This window comes from Diabrotica undecimpunctata, chromosome 2 (assembly GCF_040954645.1).
Source record: "Diabrotica undecimpunctata isolate CICGRU chromosome 2, icDiaUnde3, whole genome shotgun sequence".
In the NCBI taxonomy this organism is placed as follows: domain Eukaryota; kingdom Metazoa; phylum Arthropoda; class Insecta; order Coleoptera; family Chrysomelidae; genus Diabrotica; species Diabrotica undecimpunctata.
Window position 1 is genome coordinate 73925092 of NC_092804.1, and position 21876 is coordinate 73946967.

The 21876-nt window shown below is 31.9% G+C and overlaps 1 protein-coding gene across 5 annotated transcripts in view; it reads right to left on the reverse strand.

Annotated features, from left to right (window-relative positions):
- rut (adenylate cyclase rutabaga) overlaps positions 1 to 21876 on the reverse strand; it is a 933824-nt gene that overhangs the window by 170325 nt on the left and 741623 nt on the right. The window lies entirely within an intron of this gene.

Genomic DNA, 21876 nt, shown 5'->3' on the forward strand with positions numbered 1-21876 from the left:
AATAAGTTGTAATAATGCGTATTTTTTCCCTCTCATCACATGTCCTAAGTACTCAAGTTTTCGTCTTTTGATAGTTAATTCCAATACCTAGCCGTAAATATAACGAGTGATAGAAATCTTAAAGACGAAATAAGGACACAATAGTACGAACTAGGACCAGAGTTAAAAAAAAAACAATGAAGATAATGCAAAGAACCACTATAATAATACTAGATATACTACTCTACATAACTGTAAAATTATTAAAGAAATAAAAGAGATATGTGACATCCAAGACGTAGTACCATGGGCAAGAAACAGAAAAAGAGAATGCAGAGACCATGTCAACAGAATGCCAGACGATCAGTTAGCCCAAATTGCCAAAGGAAAACGCCCAAACACACCTCGAGAGCCTGGAAAACCGCCTACGAGATACGAAAGTTGATCTTCGTCGTCTCAACTTCTGCTGCAGAACATTGCAAAGCGTTTGTGCCCTTCGTTAAAGAACTGACAGGACCCTGGTCTACCTGGCCTTTCGGCTATACGACCGTTAACGAATCCACTGCCCCTACGAGCCCGACACCAAAATGAAGGTGCCACGCCACGTATACCAGAAACGTTTCGTGGGGCTTCACCTTCCCCGTAGTACCTGTGTTGCGATTACCGCACCTACCAGTTATCCCACCCACGGGCGGATAGGCGAAGCAGGCAGAGAAATTTCCACCTCGCACGTAGACAGGTCGCCGCCTAGGATCTCTCCTCTACCACTCTTGAATCTCCTGACGGGTACGTGCCGGGGCACCCACACCACGCTTGACACAAGGCCAAGAGAGGTATGTACGGACCCAACTCGTTCAACCTCGCCAGGTTCTCTTGGAATGAGAGTAGAGTGGTCCCACGAGAGTCTCGTAATTGAAAAAACACAGGACGTAGTCCTAACGTAAGAATAACAAAAAGAAAAAAAATACGTCATTAATGTGATAATCGCCAATATAAAGGCTAACGTCTGCTAAGCGGATATAACACTGTAAGAAGATAACTGAGTCATTTAATAATATTGTTGCATAATGTTATAATGTAATGCTCCTTACTCTGAGAAAATCTTTCAAGAAGCAGTAGATGATGTTGAAGCCGGAATTCGAATTAACGGAGAATGTATCAATAATATCAGATATGCGGATGACACGGTGGTATTCTGAATATTAAGAAAACAATGTATGGTGATTTCTAAGAAGGAACAGCAAATTGAAATAATCAGTGTGAATGATCAAACAATAGAAAGAGTAAAAACATACACCTACCTTGGTACGAACGTCAATGAAAATTGGGACCATTCCTTAGATATCAAATGTAGGGTAGAGAAAGCAAGATCTGCATTTCAAAAAATGGCTAAGCTATTCAAATGCCATCATTTATCAGTACCCATAAAAATCATGTTACTACGATGTTATATCTTTCCTGTACGGAGTTGAGTTGTGGACTCTCACAGACGCTACCTGTAAGAAAATTGAGGTTTTCGAAATGTGGCTTAATAGTCGAATCCTGAAGATATCCTACACCGACCACGTCACTAACCAGGACGTTTTATTAGGCATGCAAAAAGGAAAAGAGTTGTTAACCACAATAAAACAGTCAAAATCGAATACCTCGGTCACATCATGAGAAACAGCGAAAGATATCGGTTGCTGCAATTCTTTCTACAAGAAAAAGTAGAAGGAAATCGGGAACCAGGAAGGCGAAGGATTTCCTGGCTGAAAAATCTACGTACGTGGTTTAACACAACAACCACAAATCTTTTCAGAGTAGCAGTTCGCAAAATACAGATTGCCATGATAATCGCCAACATCCGCAACGGATAGGCACTATAAGAGGAAGATAATGTTATACTTACTGGGGTGTATATTTTTCTTCTTGAAAAGGAGATTGTGGCACTCACATTTAGATGATGTATTTAAAAATAATTGGAAATATCTTCAAGAGCCATTCTTTATCACTTAACCAATATTCATTAGGTTAGATGATGTCAGCTCTTGTCTATATAGTTAAATCTTACACATTAATTAATAATTAATTTATTAATTAATATTAATATTTACGTCTAGGTTTAAACCATAAACCTCTTAGTAGCAGATCTAGAGCTAATTGTTTATAACATTATGCAGAAACTAATAAACTTACAGCGAATCTGCGGGTGTCTATTGAAAGGGCAAGAATTGTTTTATCTAATTAGTTCATTAAAAGTGAATAAAATATTTTTTTCTATTATAAAATGTTATTTCAAAACAAGGTTTTTTTCACCTTATAAACATTTACAATAACTTTGTTGCTGGTATATATAGAAACATGATTTCTTCTGATATGAAGAGCATTTTTACACGAATTTAAAAAAGTTTTTCTGGGATAATATGGAACACACGTCAGTCATTTTTTTTTCAAAAATTCAAATCTTTTTTGTGTATAATAACTAAGAATTCTAACAAACGCTATTTGAAACACAAAACGCTTACTTTTTTGACAAAAAAAAAATTTAAACAATAGCTTCATAAGGAAAGTCCTGCCGAAGCTTTAAAAGTATAGCTAAAATGAAAACTGTTAGGGGACAGTGAAGAGTGAACTTTCAAATCCGTCCTCACAAAAATTAAAATCTGTTCCTCAAATTTATTTTATAAAAAATGTTTACTTATGTCAGTCCAAATATGCAATTTGTTTATTTATAAACTTATAAATAAACAAATTCATCTGTTTAAACATTAATTTTTTTTGGAAAATATCAAAATTTTTATGATTCTTGTTAATACATGATTAAATAGTTTAAATAATCATTATTTAATAAAATATTTTAATAAATAATATTATATTTTATCAACAGTTATTTAAATTATACTTTAAATATCTAAATTTCCCAAAACATTTTTTGATTAATTTGAATTGATATATTTGACAAACTTTCGTGAAAATTTAATAAAGTTTTTAAAATATTTAAATTTTAATCTAAATATTGTTTAAATAATTATTATAAATGAAATAATAATAATGAAATAATAATAATAAAAAGATGGATAGACGACGTAGAGAGGGATCTTAAAGCCATGAACATCAGGCAGTGGCGAAGGAAAGTATCCGACAGGGCAGAATGGAAGAACATTGTTAAGCAGGCCAAGACTCACAAAGGGTTGTAGCGCCATTAGAAGAAGAAGAAGAATTATTATAAATATTGAATATATAAACTACTTATGCATGCATAAACAAGAATCACACACAAATATTGATGTTTCAAAAAATTGAACAAATTAATTTGTTTATTTGTAACTTTATAACTAAACAAATTGCATATTTGGACTATACGTAAAAAGGTACAACAAATTAAAAAAGAATCATCCAAATGGGCTTAAAAAAATTTTAAATTAATGAGATATCAATTTTTGTGAGCACGGTTTTGAAGGTTCCCCTCCACTGACCTCCAACGTTTTTCATTTTAGCTTCACTGTTAAAGATTTGCCAGAACTTTCCTTATAGAAAAACAAAAATTTCACAAAAATCGCGCTTGTTAAAATTCTTAATTTATATAAACAAAGGAGATATCAACTAAAAAAAAAAGGTCACTTTCAACTTTTTCAACACAAGTTCGTGTAAAAATGTTAGCTTTTCATATCAGAACAAATCATGTTTCTATTTTTAAATGTTTGTAAAAGGTCAAAAAACAACTTTTTTCCAATAAAATTTTATAATAGAAATTACAGACAGACATTGAAGTAACATGGACTGCTCTAAAAACAAAAATAACAGAGATACAAGAAGAAGACATCGGGCTCATAAAACACAACAAAAAACAAGAATGGATAACGCAAGAGATCATGGACCTCATGGACGTAAGACGAAAACATAAAACAAGCCCAATAGAATACAAGCGAATCAACAAAATCATTAGAAAAAAGTGCAGGGAGGCGAAAGAAAACTGGATGTCAACAAAATGCCTGGAAATCGAACAACTTCAGGAAAAATACGACACCTTTAATATTCATAAAAAAGTAAAAGAAATGACAGGTAGACACAAAAAGAGACAAGGAACAATATTAAAAAATGATAACGAAATAATTATGGGTACAGAAGACAAACTAGAGAGATGGAAAGAATACATACAAACTCTTTTTGATGACGATAGACCTCGTTCTCCACCATCCACAGATAATCGAATAAATGAAAAAGACCCAGAAATAACCAAAGAAAAAGTGATTCACGCAGTAAAATCTCAGAAAGATGGAAAAGCCACCGGTCCAGACAATATCAATGTTGAAATACTAAAACTAATTCCAGATAACGAAAGTAAAAGCCTAGATTTAATAACAGCACTATTCAATAAGATATATGACACAGGTAAAATACGAACAGACTGGCTAAAATCAACATTCGTAGCATTACCAAAAAAATCGAATTCCTCACAATCCGATGATTATCGAATATTAAGCTTGCTGTCTCATGTCCTTAAAACTTTTCTCAGAATTATCCATACACGAATTTACAAGAAGTGTGAGTTCCAGATGAGTGACACTTAATTCGGATTTCGAAACGGATTGTGAACACGAGAGGCTCTTTTGGCTTTAAATGTGTTAACGCAACGATGCAGAGACATGAGTGTAGATGTATATGCATGTTTTATTGACTATCGTTAACCATCAAAAGATGATCGAAATTCTGAGAACAACTGGAGTTGACGAACAAGACTTGCGAATTATCTCAGAACTATACTGGCACCAAACGGCAACAATTGAAATAGAGTACACAACATCCGAAGACACAAATCCGACGAGGAGTAAGACAGGGTTGCGTCTTATCACCGCTACTGTTTAATTTGTATTCGGAGTCTATATTCAGAGAAGCATTAGACGAGGTCCAAGGCGGAATTAAGATTAACGGAATCAGCATAGACAACATCAGATATGCTGATGATACCGTCTTAATAGCAAGCAACGCACAAGAACTACAAAATATAATAAATGGGGTAGTTCACCACAGCGAAATGTTCTGTTTACATCTAAACGTTTCCAAAACTAAAACTTTAGTATTTTCAAAAGACACCAATAAACGTACAGGTGTATGCCAACGGTCAAATAATAGAACAGGTAAATTCCATAAAACATTTGGGAGCAAATATCAATAGTCAGTGTAATCCAAAAAAAGAAATCCTATCAAGAATCGAACAAGCAAGGAAAACATTCATGAGCATGAAAACATGTTTTACAAGATCAGACCTTACTCTACAGCTTATAATCCGAATGATCAGACGTTACGTTTTTTCTGTCTTACTGTATGGCTGTGAAAGTTGGACAATGGACTCTGAAATAGAAAAAAGAATAGATGCCTTTGAGATGTATATATACAGACGAATGTTGAGAATTCTATGGGTACAAAGAGTTACTAATGTTGAGGTACTTCGTCGCATGTGTAAACAAAAAGAATTACTAAGAATAATCAAAGAAAGGAAAATGCAATACTTGGGTCATGTGTTGAGAGGCGAAAGATATTAATTACTTCAAGTTATACTGGAAGGAAAAGTACAGGGCAAAAGATCAGTAGGAAGACGCCAGAACTCGTGGCTGAAAGACCTGAGGAGATGGTTCGAGCACTCATCCACAGAAATCTTTCGCGCAGCAGTTTCCAAAACTACAATTGCCATTTGGATCGCCAACCTTCGAAAGGAGACAGCGCCATGAGAAGAAGAATAGAAAAAAATATTGTTTTTCACTTCTAATAAATTAATTAGATAATTTTTCTCTTTCAACAGACATCCGCAGAATTGCTGTAAATTAATAAGTTTCTGCATTTTACAAAAATGATGCATCAATCGGTCTAAAGTTTGTTTGACAAATAGTGTACTATAATACACTCCTTTTCACGAAATTGCAAAGCTGTAGATTAAATATTGTCGAATTTACTGTTACTTTAATTTTATAAAATTGATTTTTTTTACACTCATTGGAGTTTACGGAGCAACAAATAACTCAAATACTTATATAACCCATTATTTTAAATTTCATTGATGAGTAAAAATAAGGTTTTTAATTTTTTACTTTTAAAATTAAAAATGGTGGTTTTTGTTTATAGCTAAAAAAAACCTAAAAGTACACATTTTTGACGTTTTTTGTTAACAACACAAGTCCTCAACCTGTTATAAGGAACAGAAGGTTTTTTGTATATACCTTTAATACCTAAATCACTTGTCGATTACTTGTTACAATTGGTGTCCTCAAAAAACACTCATAACTCATATCCCTGGATTATTTTAGCTAATAGTAAAATTGATTGTTTCTTATTTTACGATTAATTATGTAAACTGTATCATTTATTTATTTATTTCGTATGTTAAGTGCACACAACCTTAGTTATTAAATTTGTGTAAAATAATAAGTTTTGTCATAAAATATTGTTGTTATCTAAAACTAAAGTAAATACGATCATTTTTGTTTCATATTATTTTTAACCAATAACAATAACAAGTTATCTAGCCGCACAATACAATAAAATAAAAAGAAGAAATAAAATAAAAAATTGTGTTAAGCGTTTAACAAACTTTTTTTTTAAGTAAAAAGTAGTTAAAAAGTTACTAATGTTTAATATTTATTTCAATAACTATACTACTTTTTATATGTTGTGGATAAACACGAAAGACATTTGTCTCAATTTTTGAACCTCAAATTTATGTATAATATGTCAGTTTAAGGCTATGGCTCCACGAGCGACAGATTGTCGCTAGCAGTAGCAGTAAAATGTAGCTTGATAAATGAAAACAACAGCAGTAATACTGAGTGGCTCCACGCGCTGTAGATTGTCGCTTCGTTTCGAGACCGAGACGCGTCGTCAAGGTCGTGTCGCGTTCGAATAGATCCGGACCTATTTTTTTTGCAGCGCGTTTGTGGCTCCACTAGCAGTAATTTGTCGCTTGTAGCGGTAATTGTCATTTAATCGGATATTTTTGTTCTTGTTTGTTTATTTCTCCGTGTTTGTTAAGTTGTTTCTTTGTTTTTATAAATTACTTTAAAGTTTTTTCATACAATTTTGTGTCTCAAATCATAACAAAAAATTATAAGTTCTAAGAAAGAAAGGAATCCAATATTTTCTTTATCGGTATTCTAGATAACAAAAATCAGCGGATGGTTTTTTTTTTCAATCCCAATTAACCGTATCAAACTGTACTTTATAATAGATGCCATTATTAAACAAGAAAAAGTTGAATAGAGAGAATAAACAGTTTTTATTGATTTCCCGAAAATCCATTTTTTTGAATTTCCTTCTTCGAACTGGTGATTCATTTCTATATAAGTGGTTGTCTAATCATGTCATATAAATAAAATTTTAATATTATTGTTTATAGTAAAATTTTATTATCCTTCACTAATGTTTCATTTTCGATAGCTTGGCGTGATTCATAAATAAAAGAATGCAACAAAGCAGATTTTATGTCGCATTAGAATTTTTTAAATTATTGTAACATAAAAAAGCAAGTTAGATATTGGAAAAGGAAGATTCATTACATCAACCCAATATGATAAATGAATATTATCGACAAATGGGAGCCGTCGACCTACTTGATAATTCGGTAGCTAATTACAGAATACGCAGAGATAAGAAGTGGTGGCGGCCCCTTTTTATTCTAATGAAAGTTAAATATTTTGTTTTTTTTTTATTTTTAGGTAGATACACGTATAGGATTATAAAATATGTAATTTGAAATCTTACTTTAAGGTAGGTAATTGCTAATTTTTCTTCTGGGCTTAGGCTATCACGCAATGATGTATCCTGTTTTCGTATGACATCTTCTATTTCACATAATAAAAAATTAAAGAAGACACTGACATCCTGTAATATTCAAAAAACTTGTCAGGATATTCTTTTAATTTGTTGTGTAAAAGAAAAAATTTTCCCTCTGTCTAGGCACTAGTACAGCGTGAATCCATCATTTCCGTTGTTTTTTAACCCTACGACGACGGCACAATGCCAATATTAAAGCAACTTTTTGTTGAAATGATATATTATCCATACCATATTATTGTATTATCGGTGTGAATTTATTTTACTTATTTATTTATTTATTTTATCTGCTATATACACGGACATTATATAAACGGACCACTGATTGTAGCTGCGTCATATTAACGCTCATGGAGCCACTACAAGACCAAAACGCGGCGATATGCGCGCTGTAAACTATCGCTCGTGGAGCCATGATTTTACTGCTTTACTGCCGCCGTAATTTTACTGCTACTGCTAGCGACAATCTGTCGCTCGTGGAGCCATAGCCTTAGGCTCGAATTTTGTTATAGGTTATATTTTTAAGTTTACATCCCAGAATTTGAAGCGCACATGCGAATAAGTCAGTTATGTTGAAACTGTTCTTTGAGCACTCCTATGCTTGTTTAGAAGATTTCTGTGTCTGCTGAACAATTTTCAGAAGTTTTATATTTTTCTTGCTGAATCTTTTTGACTTTGTTTTGTTATATTTTATGTCTGCTGATATTGTACATAGTCGGTGTAAACATCCCGTGATATTCCTCGTAAATAGAAAAATATGAAAAAATAAAACAAAACAAGAACACAACAACTATCAAACAGGAAATCATTTGAAAACAAAAAATCGACTTCACATACGTACTTCATATTCTAGGAAGCAACCATCTATAAATCAAGAAGGTTAAAATCCTGCATACACGAGATAAAACTAATTGCGTCTAAAGTCCCCCCTCTTTTTTTTTTCGAAACCATAAAAATTAAGTCAATAAATTTCAAGAAAAGAAACTAAGATACTTGTGTCCATTGTTTGTATAACTTAAATAGGTTCATATCGAATTTTTGTAATACTAGATATTTTAAATTTTAGTTCTAAATTCTTTTCCACGACACTTACAGAATTATCAATTTCAGTTTAAAACCTCAAGCATTCATTTCAAATATTATTATTAGTTAAACAATTGCCCCATCTGCTTTTCTAAACAACGAAACTTAAATCAATGGATAATATCAAAATGACGCGTGTCAGCCGTTTTTAATGATTGAATCATTGAGTCCGAACAAATATTATTAGTTACTTAGTTAACCAAAAAATTATCAACTTAATTTTTTTTTTGTTCAGAAAAGATACCGCAATTATTTATCTAATTAGACAAGGCGAAAAGCTCGGGTTCGTTCGAAAAAATATTCGCATGAGATTTTTTTGCATATACACTTTCATAAGATAAACCAAAATAAGGTTCAAAGGTCGCCCTGGCAAAAAGTTGTTCAAATTTATTAAACAACTTTTTTTAAACAAATTGTAAAAATCAATTTTTTTGGCCAAGATTTTTTAGGTTTTGTGGATCATAATGAACAAAAAAAAAGGTCTCTTGTAAGTTTTCTCCAAAGTTGATCGCTTTCGAATTTTAAATAATTAAAAAATGAAAAAAAAAACGCAAAATGACAGTTTTCAAGACTCAAAAACACAAGTAAAAAATATAATTTTTGAAATCATCAAGTGCCTAAATTCAAGTTCAAGCCTTTTTGTATCAGATACCGATGAAAATTCTGAGCTTATTTAATTTTAAAACATTGTTTTTTAATTGTTAATAAAGCACGTATGACAGGTCGGGCGCTCATTTGTACAATGAGAATTCAAACCAGCACGAATTTGTGTCATAGATCTTGTTTCTCTCTTTTTATAAGCGCTTTATTAACGATTAAAAACAGTATTTTAAAATGAAATGAGTCAAAATTTTTTTGTCAGGAAATGATAGAACAAGTTAGAACTTTAATGTCCTTGGTTATTAAAAAAATTATATTTTTTACTTGTGTTTCTGAGCCTTAAAAATCGCGTTTTTTTTTTCAGTTTTTAAATGTTGTATAATTTGAAAACTATTAAGTTTACAGAAAAATTTTATTCGCGATGATCTAAAGAATTCAAAAAAAATTTGTCCGGGCCGAAAAAATTGATTGTTACAATTTGTTAAAAAAAAAAACAATTTTAACAACCTTTCGTTTTGAACTATTGAACCTTTTTTTGGAGTATCGCATAAAAGTGATTATGCAAAAAAATCTTATGAGAATAGTTTTCCGAACGAGTCCGAGCTTTTCGCCTTGTCTAAATGCCAATAATTGAAATGGCTATTTTAGATTTTTTGGGAAGAAACCGATAGTTGTGTGGGCGTCATTAAATAAAACTTAAACGGGCTTCCAAATTAGGAATTACTTAGCCATACATCCGATTTAAAATTACACCTTACAAAATGATGCCCATCCGCCATTTTGGGTGATTACATAACTGAAAGAAAAATGAACATATGGCATAGTTCAGATGCCCAGATATTTTTTATTTCAAGATTTATGGGTCATAAAGTATGACGGTGCTTAAGGAAATAAATAAAAACAATCATATTACGGAGTTTTAAAAAACCTATATGTTATCTGCAAAGATTTCGGAGTTGTTTTTTAATTATTAACAATTAACTGTGAAAACCTCAATTCTTGCGTTTCATACCATTACAACAATGGTGTGTAACTGGTACATACATGAATATTCTATTTTTTTGCAAAAGCTTAAAAATGGATTATTAGAGAAGTTGTATAATTAATTTGTGGCTCCGAATACAACAAAATGAGGCAAAATCCAACCTGAGGCAAAATCAAAATTTCAGATCAATCTCCTAATTAATTTAAAAGTTATTTTATTTTATTATCCCAAAGTCCCAAGCCTAAAGTTCCAAAAAGGGAAAAAGATCACTTTTATTAACAGAATTTTTTTTGTAAATATCATCTTTGGCTTATACTTAAAACATTTAAAATAAGTTTTAAACTATTGCTTGTAGATGGAATCTATTCATAACTGTAAGGCTGACATTTTTTCAAGAATTTAAAAAGAAAATTTTTTTCACGACAATTACAAATCTGTATTTTATACATACATACAAATACATAAAAATAAATTTTACCGACGGCGTTATTTGGTTTTCTTGTGGTGACAACCAAAAGATACTACTGCCTATTGCTTGTTTAGAAAATAGGAGCATCCGCACATGTGTTTATTCTATTTCTCAATGGGTGGTCGTACCTTGACAGTGCGAATTGTTGAACCGGAATTAATAAAAAAATATACAGAGTTCGTGGAATAATTAGTTCGAAGGGAGGTTGTGAATATATTAGACTATTTTTTTAACTCAGAGTTCAACAAAAATCTAATCAAAAGATTAGACAAGCGTCACAGATGTTACAGAGCATGTAGCATGGCTGAAGTAGAACTGAATGGACCACGTAGCCAGAAAAAATGATGGGCAATGGACCCAAAAAAATAACAGTGTGGCGACCACGAGCAGATAGAAGAAGTAGGGATACATCAACAAGCAGAAAATTAAAAAAAAACTTTAGGAGACGAGGTCTACCCTGGCCACCAGATACCTAGGAGATCATCGCCGTCATAATGTTCGTGTTCAGCAATCCTAAAAATCCCCGAGACTTTTGACTGATTTCGAATAAAAATACCATAAAAGTCCAAGAGAAGAGGTACGCACTGGGCTCCATGTAGCTCGAGGATCCTCGCTGTCATAACGTTTGTCTTCATCGACCTCGAAAACCCCCAAGTAATGACTTTTAACTGATTTCGAATCAAAATAATATAAAACTACAGAAGACGAGGTTCACCCTGGACACCAGCTCGACGATGGTAGCTCAAAGGTCATCGCTGTTATAATATTCGTCTGCAGCGGCCTCTAGAACCCACGAGTTATGACTGTCGACTGATTTAGATAAAAATAATATTCTCCGGGAGACTAGGTAAATCCTAGCCACCAGGTAGCTCAAGGACCATCATCGTTACCATAATTGTATTCAGCGACCTCAAAAACCCCTCACTAACAAAATTAAACCCTTTCGTATCGAAATTTTCTTGGTTGCAAATTTTTCATTTTCTATGTACTTTGACAATGCATTTTTCAAATGTAAAAAATGCAATTTTCATTTTACCACCATGAATTTTGTTCATAAAGTTTCCTGGCACTTTCGAATGCAAAACGTTTCACAGCGAACAGTAGGTTTATTGCTTCGTTACCTCGCCTAATAACAATACTACAAAAAATGATTTTGGGTAATCTTTTTTTATCAAATTTTGTTTTGTATCAATAGTTATTTTATTTTATTGTTTAAACGAATTTGACTGTTAATTTAATAACTAATTTATTAACTAATTGCACATTTTTTATGTAGTCTAAAAGTACATAAAAATGTAAAAAAATTTAAATCCATCGATAAGAACCGGATATATAGAAAGTTGTAGTAAAAAAGTTGCTTTTTGATTTTTATTTTTAAAAACTTCGACGATCTTGTTAAAGTACAATCTTTTTCACAACTTCTATATGAAAACTTTAAATCCTAATAATTAAAATGGCGCTAATTACGTTTTTTTAATTTGTGTAAGAATGACAGTTTTTCGATTAGAAAAAAGATTTCATCTAAGACGGTAACAGTTTAAAAATTATTGTAAAAGTTTAGAAGCTTTAAATGACAGTAATTTTATAGAAGTATTTTTTATTAATTAAAATGTCTTTTTTATTTTTTCGTACATATTCTGCGTAGAATTACCATATATGCCATTTATTTTCTGACTTTTATTATTGCAAAAAAGCTCTGGGATAAACAAAATAATTAACGGATCATAAATTTCGAGAGTTCGTTAAGCATCACTCCACATCACATCACATCACATAAGATACAATTTTTTTTACAATAACAAAGGTATATGTTGATTTCTATTAATCTTTTACACATTTTGAACGATTTTTGCATTATTTTATACTTTCGAAGTAACAAATGATATTTACAACTTCTATAATAACTCATTTTGAAGTTTTCGTAACCTTTTAAAAGATAAAATTTTAAAGGTTTGGTTTCAAATACATACCTTTTTATTAGTAAAAAAATCGAAAACAACAAAAAACAACTGACAAAATATTTGCAGAAAACATATAGGTTTTCTTGCTATAAGCTATTAAAAAATGTGTAAAGATACACAAAATACAAAAAAATAATACAAAAGTCCTTAAGATTTTTTTACTTATTTTCCTGAGCTACGGGAGGATGAAGACTTTAGACGCACACTATAGATAAAAATTGATAATTCTGAACGATCTCATTATGTTTTAATAAATATATTCAATCTACACCTCTAAATTGTTGTATATGTTTAGTACTAAGTCAATCATGTTGCTACCAAAACACAGTTAAATTTGTGATGGTTTGGAAAAGAGTAGCATTCAGGGTTTTATTTAAAAACTGAATCTTCAATCGACAAGTGCCGACATAATCAATTACACATCATGTTTTTTGCTTTATTTAATATCTTGGTTTAACATAAATTAAGTGGGCTAAATGCAAGGTACGTGGTATCGTGTGTATGTGAGAGAATGTAGCATTGCAAAATTGTGCTGGTAATCTAACCTATACATCAAATTAGGACCTGCCTTTAAAACTACAAGGTAATCCATATATCAACATTATACTGATATTAATTTTAGGTTGCGATATGCACCAAGAAAATGTACGGGGTCAGCAGATTTCACACGGTTAAGTTGCATACTGCTTATTAAGTGTGATTTATGTATATATATATATGTATATATATATGTATATATATATATATATATATATATATATATATATATATATATATATATATATATATATATATATATATATATATATTATATATAGAGTGGTCTCTATTAAAAATCTTTCTTTTTTCTAAGATACTCAATATTTATTTAATAGCTTCATCAGGAGTAAACTGTAAAACAATTTGAACATTACAAAAAATGGTGTACAAATACATTTAAAAACACTCACAGAAGTTAAAAGATTTCACAAATAAAAACTGACATTGAAGTATTTGAAATAATATTGAATGTCAAGATTAAATTGTCTTAAGCACGTTCGTTACAGCAATACGATAAAAAATTAAAATTACTTCAAATGTAAAAATAAAAATAACAATAAAAGAAACGTTAGAAGAATGATATTTCTTTGATGAATTATTAAGGTTAGTTGCTACTAAGGTGAATGTTGGCTATTTTTAATATTTATAAATTTTGTTCAATATGTTACAATATATGATACTTAACTGTCCAGTGTCCGTTTTATAATTTAAAGTGTTTTTATTTTTGTTAATGTAATACATCTCAAGAACTAATCGACTTTTGTAGTTATTAGTCTGTGCTAAAATGTGAACTTTGTTATAGTTTAGTTTAGTTGTTTTAGCCATTGTGATGTTTGGCCAATGTCGCTATTTTGAAATCCTAGACACGGTATTTCATAAACAACATTACTTTTATATAAGGTTGGAACTGGGTCTTTGATTTTTGAAAATAGTTGTTTGCTGTTCATGGTATTATATTTAGTTATACCAATATTAGGAACATTTATGAATATGGATATGACAGAATGAGTTAGACCATTAATAAAGAGGAGTTTTTTATATTTGATTGATTTGATGTTAGAATCATGGACGGGATCGTCATAGAAATTACTGCTGTAAATCCGTTTTTTTAAAATTTGTTTAGGATATCCGTTGTTACGAAAAATTTTGTATATTATGTCCAGATTTTTTTGTAAAAAGTTGTCATCAACAATGAATATTATCCTGTTTTTTTATACCTAGTACGGTATTATATTTTTGACGGGTGGTATGATTTGAATAGTAATTTATATACCTGCCTGATGCTGTCGGCTTTTGTACCAATCCAATGTCAAAATATTGTCATTTGTTCTTATTACCCTTGTGTCTAAAAATGGTATACTAAAATCTGTCTCAGTTTCATTTGTAAACTGAAGATGTTTATTAAATGAATTAAAAATGTTTAGTGTGGTATTGATGTGATAAGATGGAACTGCACACATGATGTCATCGATATATTTATATATAAACAGTAATTCAAAAGGTAATTGGGTAATCACATTATCTAAGAGATGATCAGTTACAATAGTTGCAAGGATTGGACTAATCGGGGAACCCATCGGTGTTCCAAAAACTTAAGAATAAAATTTACCACTGAAACTAAAGTAAGTGTTGTTAAAAATGAACCTAAGAATTTGTAGAAAATTGTCTTTTGATAATGTCGTGTAGTCTTTTATAAGGTTCAAATTTGATTCTATAATGTCCGTGACCATATTTAGTATACCATTTTTAGACACAAGAGTAATAAGAACAAATGACAATATTTTGACATTGGATTGGTACCAAAAGCGGACAGCATCAGGCAGGTATATAAATTACTATTCAAATCATACCACCTGTCAAAAATATAATACCGTACTAGGTATGAAAAACAGGATAATTTCCATTGTTAATGACAACTTTTTACAAAAAAATCTGGACATAATATACAAAATTTTTCGTAACAACGGATATCCTAAACAATTTTTAAAAAAACTGATTTACAGCAGTAATTTCTTTGACCGTCCCGTCCATGATTCTAACAACAAATCAATCAAATATAAAAAACTCCCCTTTATTAATGGTCTAGCTCATTCTGTCATATCCATATTCAAAAATGTTCCTAATATTAGTATAGCTAAATATAATACCATGAACAGCAAACAACTATTTTCAAAAATCAAAGACCCAGTTCCAACCTTATATAAAAGTAATGATGTTTATGAAATACCGTGTCTAGGATTTCAAAATAGCTACATTGGCCAAACATCACAATGGCTAAAACAACGCATCACACAACATAAAAGTGATTGCCGCTTGGGAAAAAATACTTGCGCAGTAGTTGAGCACTATAAAAACACTGGTCATATGCTAGACTATAACAAAGCTCACATTTTGGCACAGACTGATAACTATAAAAGTAGATTATTTCTTGAGATGTATTACATTAACAAAAATAGAAACACTTTAAATTATAAAACGGACACATAATATATTGAACAAAATTTATAAATATTCAAAATAGCCAACATTCACCTTAATAACAACTAACATTAATAATTCATCAAAGAAATATCATTCTTCTAACGTTTCTCTTATTGTTATTTTTATTTTTACATTTGAAGTAATTTTAATTTTTTATCGTATTGCTGTAACGAACGTGCTTAAGACAATTTAATCTTGACATTCAATATTATTCCAAATACTTCAATGTCAGTTTTTATTTGTGAAATCTTTTAATTTCTGTGAGTGTTTTTAAACTGTATTTGTACGCCATTTTTTGTAATGTTCAAATTGTTTTACAGTCTACTCCTGATGACGCTATTAAATAAATAGCGAAATATTGAGTATCTTAAAAAAAAAAAGATTTTTATTAGAGACCACTTTACCCGATAATTCCAACGTATTTATAACTTATTTTTTGATCGAAATAATTACTTCTAATATATGTATATATATAATGTATATATATATATATATATATATATATATATATATATATATATTTATATATATATATATATATATATATATATATATATATATATATATATATATATATATATATATATAAGATGTAGTTTATAATCTTCTTCATTTGTACCTCTGTTCATCTAAGTTCATTTCACTATTTCATTTAGCACTGCGGGATAAATTCTATACACACTTTGCCATTACCGTAGCAACAAATTACTTTCGTAATTGTTTCAACATGTCTTGTTCAACTTGTTTAACTATCGGTGTTCGGATTTGATCCAAACTGGCAACAGCGCCCTCGCGTCCTACCCCTAACCACCCTTTGTTACAGACCAAAAATTTGACGATACGAAAGATTGCACACAATTCTCTCTCTTGTACGTTCAACTGTCCGAGAAGACACATCGCTCTGAACCATCCGATCACGTCTTAACAATAATAACTGTAAGTGTTAATATTCATTACACAAGCAATGAGCAAATAAATAGTAATTAGTATATTGTTCATCAAACAATTAAGGGTATACTATTGATAATCAAAATACATCTCTACTGAGCAAGAGTAGTTTAATTAATCCACGTAACAAAAAGAACCACCGCTTAATGGAAATATACCAAGTCGAAGGATAATCCGAAGTAATTACCTTATAATTATTTGTACCCAGCCGAAGTATTTATTCGGCCCACTTGGACGGTGCAGAGGAACCCAGCCCGTTCCATGGTCCTTCTCCCATATGTTATAAACTAGGATTTATATAAATAACAAATTCAACACAAATATATTTAAAATATATTATATTCTACAAATTGCTACGTCGCGTCATTGGCTGTGTGAGAATTCACGGCATCAGGTACACCGCTCATGACTGCAGATACAGAAAAAGTTCTTTCTTCCCACGTGCTCACAGAATAATTTCGATACTAAGAAAGACTATTGTTTCGCATAAAATAAAAATTTGAATAATAATTCTGTTAAGAAATTCTTTGTAATAATTAGTTTTAAGAATTAAAAACATTTATTTGCTCAAGCGAAAAACTTATTATTATTTATCTTTGAAATTTCACTAAATAAATACTTTTAATATTTTTACACATCATAAATATTATACTTACCGATTTCACAGTGCCTCCATATATTTAACGATTTTATATATATACTACACATATTGTGCAACACATTTAAATACTCATTTATTGATATTTCTATTGATTTGTTTGTATTGTATTGTTTTTCTTTCAGGGCGCTTATAAAAGTTGTGCTATATCAAACGCGGTAGTGTTTTCGCAAGTGAATTTAAGGTGTTTTTAGTAATTGCATATATCATACTTGTTTAGATTTAAAACCTATATTTAATAATGGAGGCACTGAAGAAACAACGAGCAACGGCAAAGTCGGCTTTAACGCGAGCATATAATTGGTGTGATCAATTTTTAGATTCTCAACTAACTATAACAGAATTACAACTAAGAGAAGAATCAATAATTAAACATTTTGAACGTTATAATGTTATACAAGATAACATAGAACAAGCCACTGACGATGCCGATGCTCTTGAAAATCGTGATCTTATGGAAAAACATTATTTTAAATATTTGACTTTATTACGCGAAAAGTGCAAATCTCTCGTAGAGTCAAATCTACCCAGTCTTGCCACTCAAACTCCCACTGTTACACAAACCACGCCTACTCATGTAAAACTACCCCAATTATCACTTCAAATCTTCTCAGGCAACTACGATGAATGGATATCATTTTATCAACTCTTTACCTCCTTAATCATTGATAACCCCTCTCTGACAAATATTCAACGGTTTATATACCTGAAATCTTCTCTAAAAAATGAAGCTCTTGCCTTAATTGACTCTCTCGAATTAACCCACGAAAATTTTACCATTGCTCTTGACCTCTTGGAAAAACGATACTCTAATAACTTAAATATAATCAACGCACACTTAAAATCCATTTTGGACTACCCCACTCTCACTAAGGTTAATGCCCAAACACTCAGAGACTTCGTAACTACAATAAGAAAACACATTCAATCTTTAAAAAACTTAAACATTCCAGTAGACACTTGGGACATCATCTTAGTTTATATTTTGTTAAGAAAAATTGACTATAACTCCAAGAAACAATACGGAGAAAAAAGAATTAAATCAGATTTACCCACATTAGACGAGTTTCTAGACATTTTAGAAGATAGGTGCAATTTATTAGGTGATTTAAGTGACTCACGTGACTATAAAACGGAAAAACCTTCTCCGAAATTCTCTCGCACTACTTCTCTTCACACCAATGTTACCTACAATAATTCTTCCACTTCTAAATGCATATACTGTAATGACTTGTCTCATAAAATATATCGTTGTCCACGTTTCTCATCTCTGCCACACTCCGATAAATTAAATTTCACACATTCTCAACACATGTGCACAAACTGCTTGGGCACAGGACATTCTTACAATGAATGCATCTCTAAAACTTGCTCGATTTGTTCTAAAAAACATCACACTCTCTTGCACGTACGCAAAACCCACAACACTAACTTCTCGCATCCATCTCACAATCCAGGCACATCTCAAGGCCAAAGAACTACCTATCCTCAAGGCAATCAACATAATTGGAGATCCAATTCAAATCAAACACATTCTGATGCCAACTCCAGAAAACATAATTATCATCAAACTCAAGAAAAATCAAACCCTAATTTAAATTCTAATAAAAATCATACAGAATTCGACGACATGCCATCCTCCTCTGGCAATAACATCCACCCCGAGTCTGTCACAGCGGTATCTCTAGATACCACAGGCGACCTTACATTCTCCGCTAAACCTTGTCATGTTCTATTAGCAACAATTAAAATATCTATTCAATCAAAATCAGGACATATGATAACAGCCAAGGCACTTCTCGATAATGCTAGTCAAAGTAGCTTTATATCAAGGAATCTTTTTGAAAAAATTAGCTGTAAAACCCTCCAACAACCACTTCAAATTTCTGGAATTGCCCAGAGCTCAATCATGTCTAACATAATGGCAAATCTTACAATTTTCTCTACTAATAATAAAAGCAATAAACTTAACATGTCTTGTTACGTACTCGATAGAATAACTACCCCACTACCGCAGACACATATACCCCTAGAATTGCTCGAAATACCACACAACATTTCCTTAGCCGACAGTGAGTTCTTTTCAACTTCAAGCATTGACATTTTGATAGGTGCTGACAAATACTACGAACTCATTACCGATGGCATCGTAAGATTAGGAAAAAATCTTCCTGTACTTCAAAACACCTTTTTTGGTTGGATTGTCGCTGGTAATGTACCTCATAATCATCTAAAAAATAAAAGAGTATCCTTATTTACTCAAACTTCCAATGTTATCTCCGAAAACACTTCTTCCCTTAACTCGCTTCTTCCCAAATTCTGGGAAATGGAGGAAATACCCACTAAAAAACTTCTCACCCCGACTGAAGAAATTGCTGAACTTGACTTCAAGAAAAACTTTAAAATTTTAGAAACCGGACGATTCCAAGTAAATCTTCCCCTTAAATGCCCCTCAGAGCATACCAAACTAGGTGACTCTTTTCATATCGCTAAAAAACGATTCGAAAGCTTAGAAAAGAAATTTCAATTAAATCACTCTCTATTTCTTGAATACAAAAGGTTCATCGATGAATACATTACACTTAATCATGCACGATATATCCCACTCACACTATACAATAATTTATCCGAACACAAATATTTCTTACCCCATCATTGCGTGATAAAAGAGAGCAGTACCAGCACTCGATTACGCGTTGTTTTTGATGGATCTTGTAAATCCTCTTCTGGAAACTCTTTAAATGACATTATGCTCACAGGTCCACAGGTACAACCTGATTTATTTGACATCATTTGCCGTTTTAGAATACCCCAATTTGTTTGTACTGCTGATATTCAAAAAATGTACCGTAAAATAAATATCAACCCAAATCAAACCTTCCTGCAAAATATACTGTGGAGAGATGATCCCTCTAAACCACTTAAATGCATTGAACTTACTAGCGTAACGTACGGCCTCAGATCTTCAAGTTTCTTATCTACTCGGGCTATAAAAGAGCTTGCATCCACTAACATCCAAAAATACCCCCTCGCTTGTGAAGCCTTACTTACACAAACTTACGTAGACGACATCCTCTGTGGTGCCGAAACTGAAGCTGACCTAGAAACCACATATCACGAATTAAATACCGTTCTAGGTAGTGCTTGCATTTCAACTCATAAATGGGTTTCCAATTCCACAAGGTTCACTGAAAAATATTGTAACAATGATCAACCCACTTCATATGACATCCAAATCGAAGATGCCTCTAATAAAGTTTTAGGACTTTCATGGAACCCTTCTCCAGACACACTCTCAATTTCAGTACCTGAAGCCCCAACTAACACTCGCGTTACAAAAAGAATTGCTTTATCCACTTTAGCTAAAATGTATGACCCCTTAGGGTTGATAACTCCTGTGATTCTACATGGAAAGTTATTTATTAAGAAACTTTTCCTTGAACGAATGGACTGGGACGATATCTTGCCTCCCTCTTTGGAAAAAGAATGGACAACCTTTGTAAACAGTATACCTCACTTAAAGTCCTTAAAAATCCCACGCTGTCTATTTCTTAATAAGAAAGTCGCACACATACAAATTCATGGTTTTGCTGACAGTAGCGAAAGGGCTTATGCAGCATGCATTTACTTTCGTACTGTATACTCTGATAACACAGTTTCCTGCATACTGGTTACAGGAAAATCTCGGGTAAGCCCTATCCGGACAACTACCCTACCTAGACTTGAACTCTGTGCCATGTTACTCCTCTCAAAACTCACCAAAAGAATCATATCAATATATGAAAACAAACTGTCATTCTCTAGTGTCAATTTGTGGAGCGATTCAAGAATAGCACTATCGTGGATACAATCCCACGCATCCCGCTGGAATACCTTTGTTTCCAATCGAGTTGCTCAAATCACTGAATTGACAAATGCCTTTCAGTGGCGCCACATAAAATCTGCAGAAAATGCTGCCGACTACCCATCTCGAGGATTACTAGCCCAAAACATTTTAAAATTAGATTCATGGTGGTCAGGTCCTTCATTTCTGCAAGACCCCAATCTAAATCTCGCTCATTTTAATGAAAAAATTAATGAATGCAACTTACCAGACGAGAGAAAAATCTCACTTCTTACCACTAAACCTACCGAAGAAAATTTTTGGCATAAAATATTTCTTAGATTTTCTAAATTTTCTAGACTAGTGCACGCAATGGCATATGTTCACAGATTTATTCACAATTCAAGATTTCCCACTAAAACTCTTACTGGTCCACTATCTGTAGATGAACTTCTCACGTCCACTAACTCAATTTGTAAAATTGTTCAACACCAACACTTCAGTTCAGAAATCTCTGAAATCCAAAATAGGAAATCACTCTCA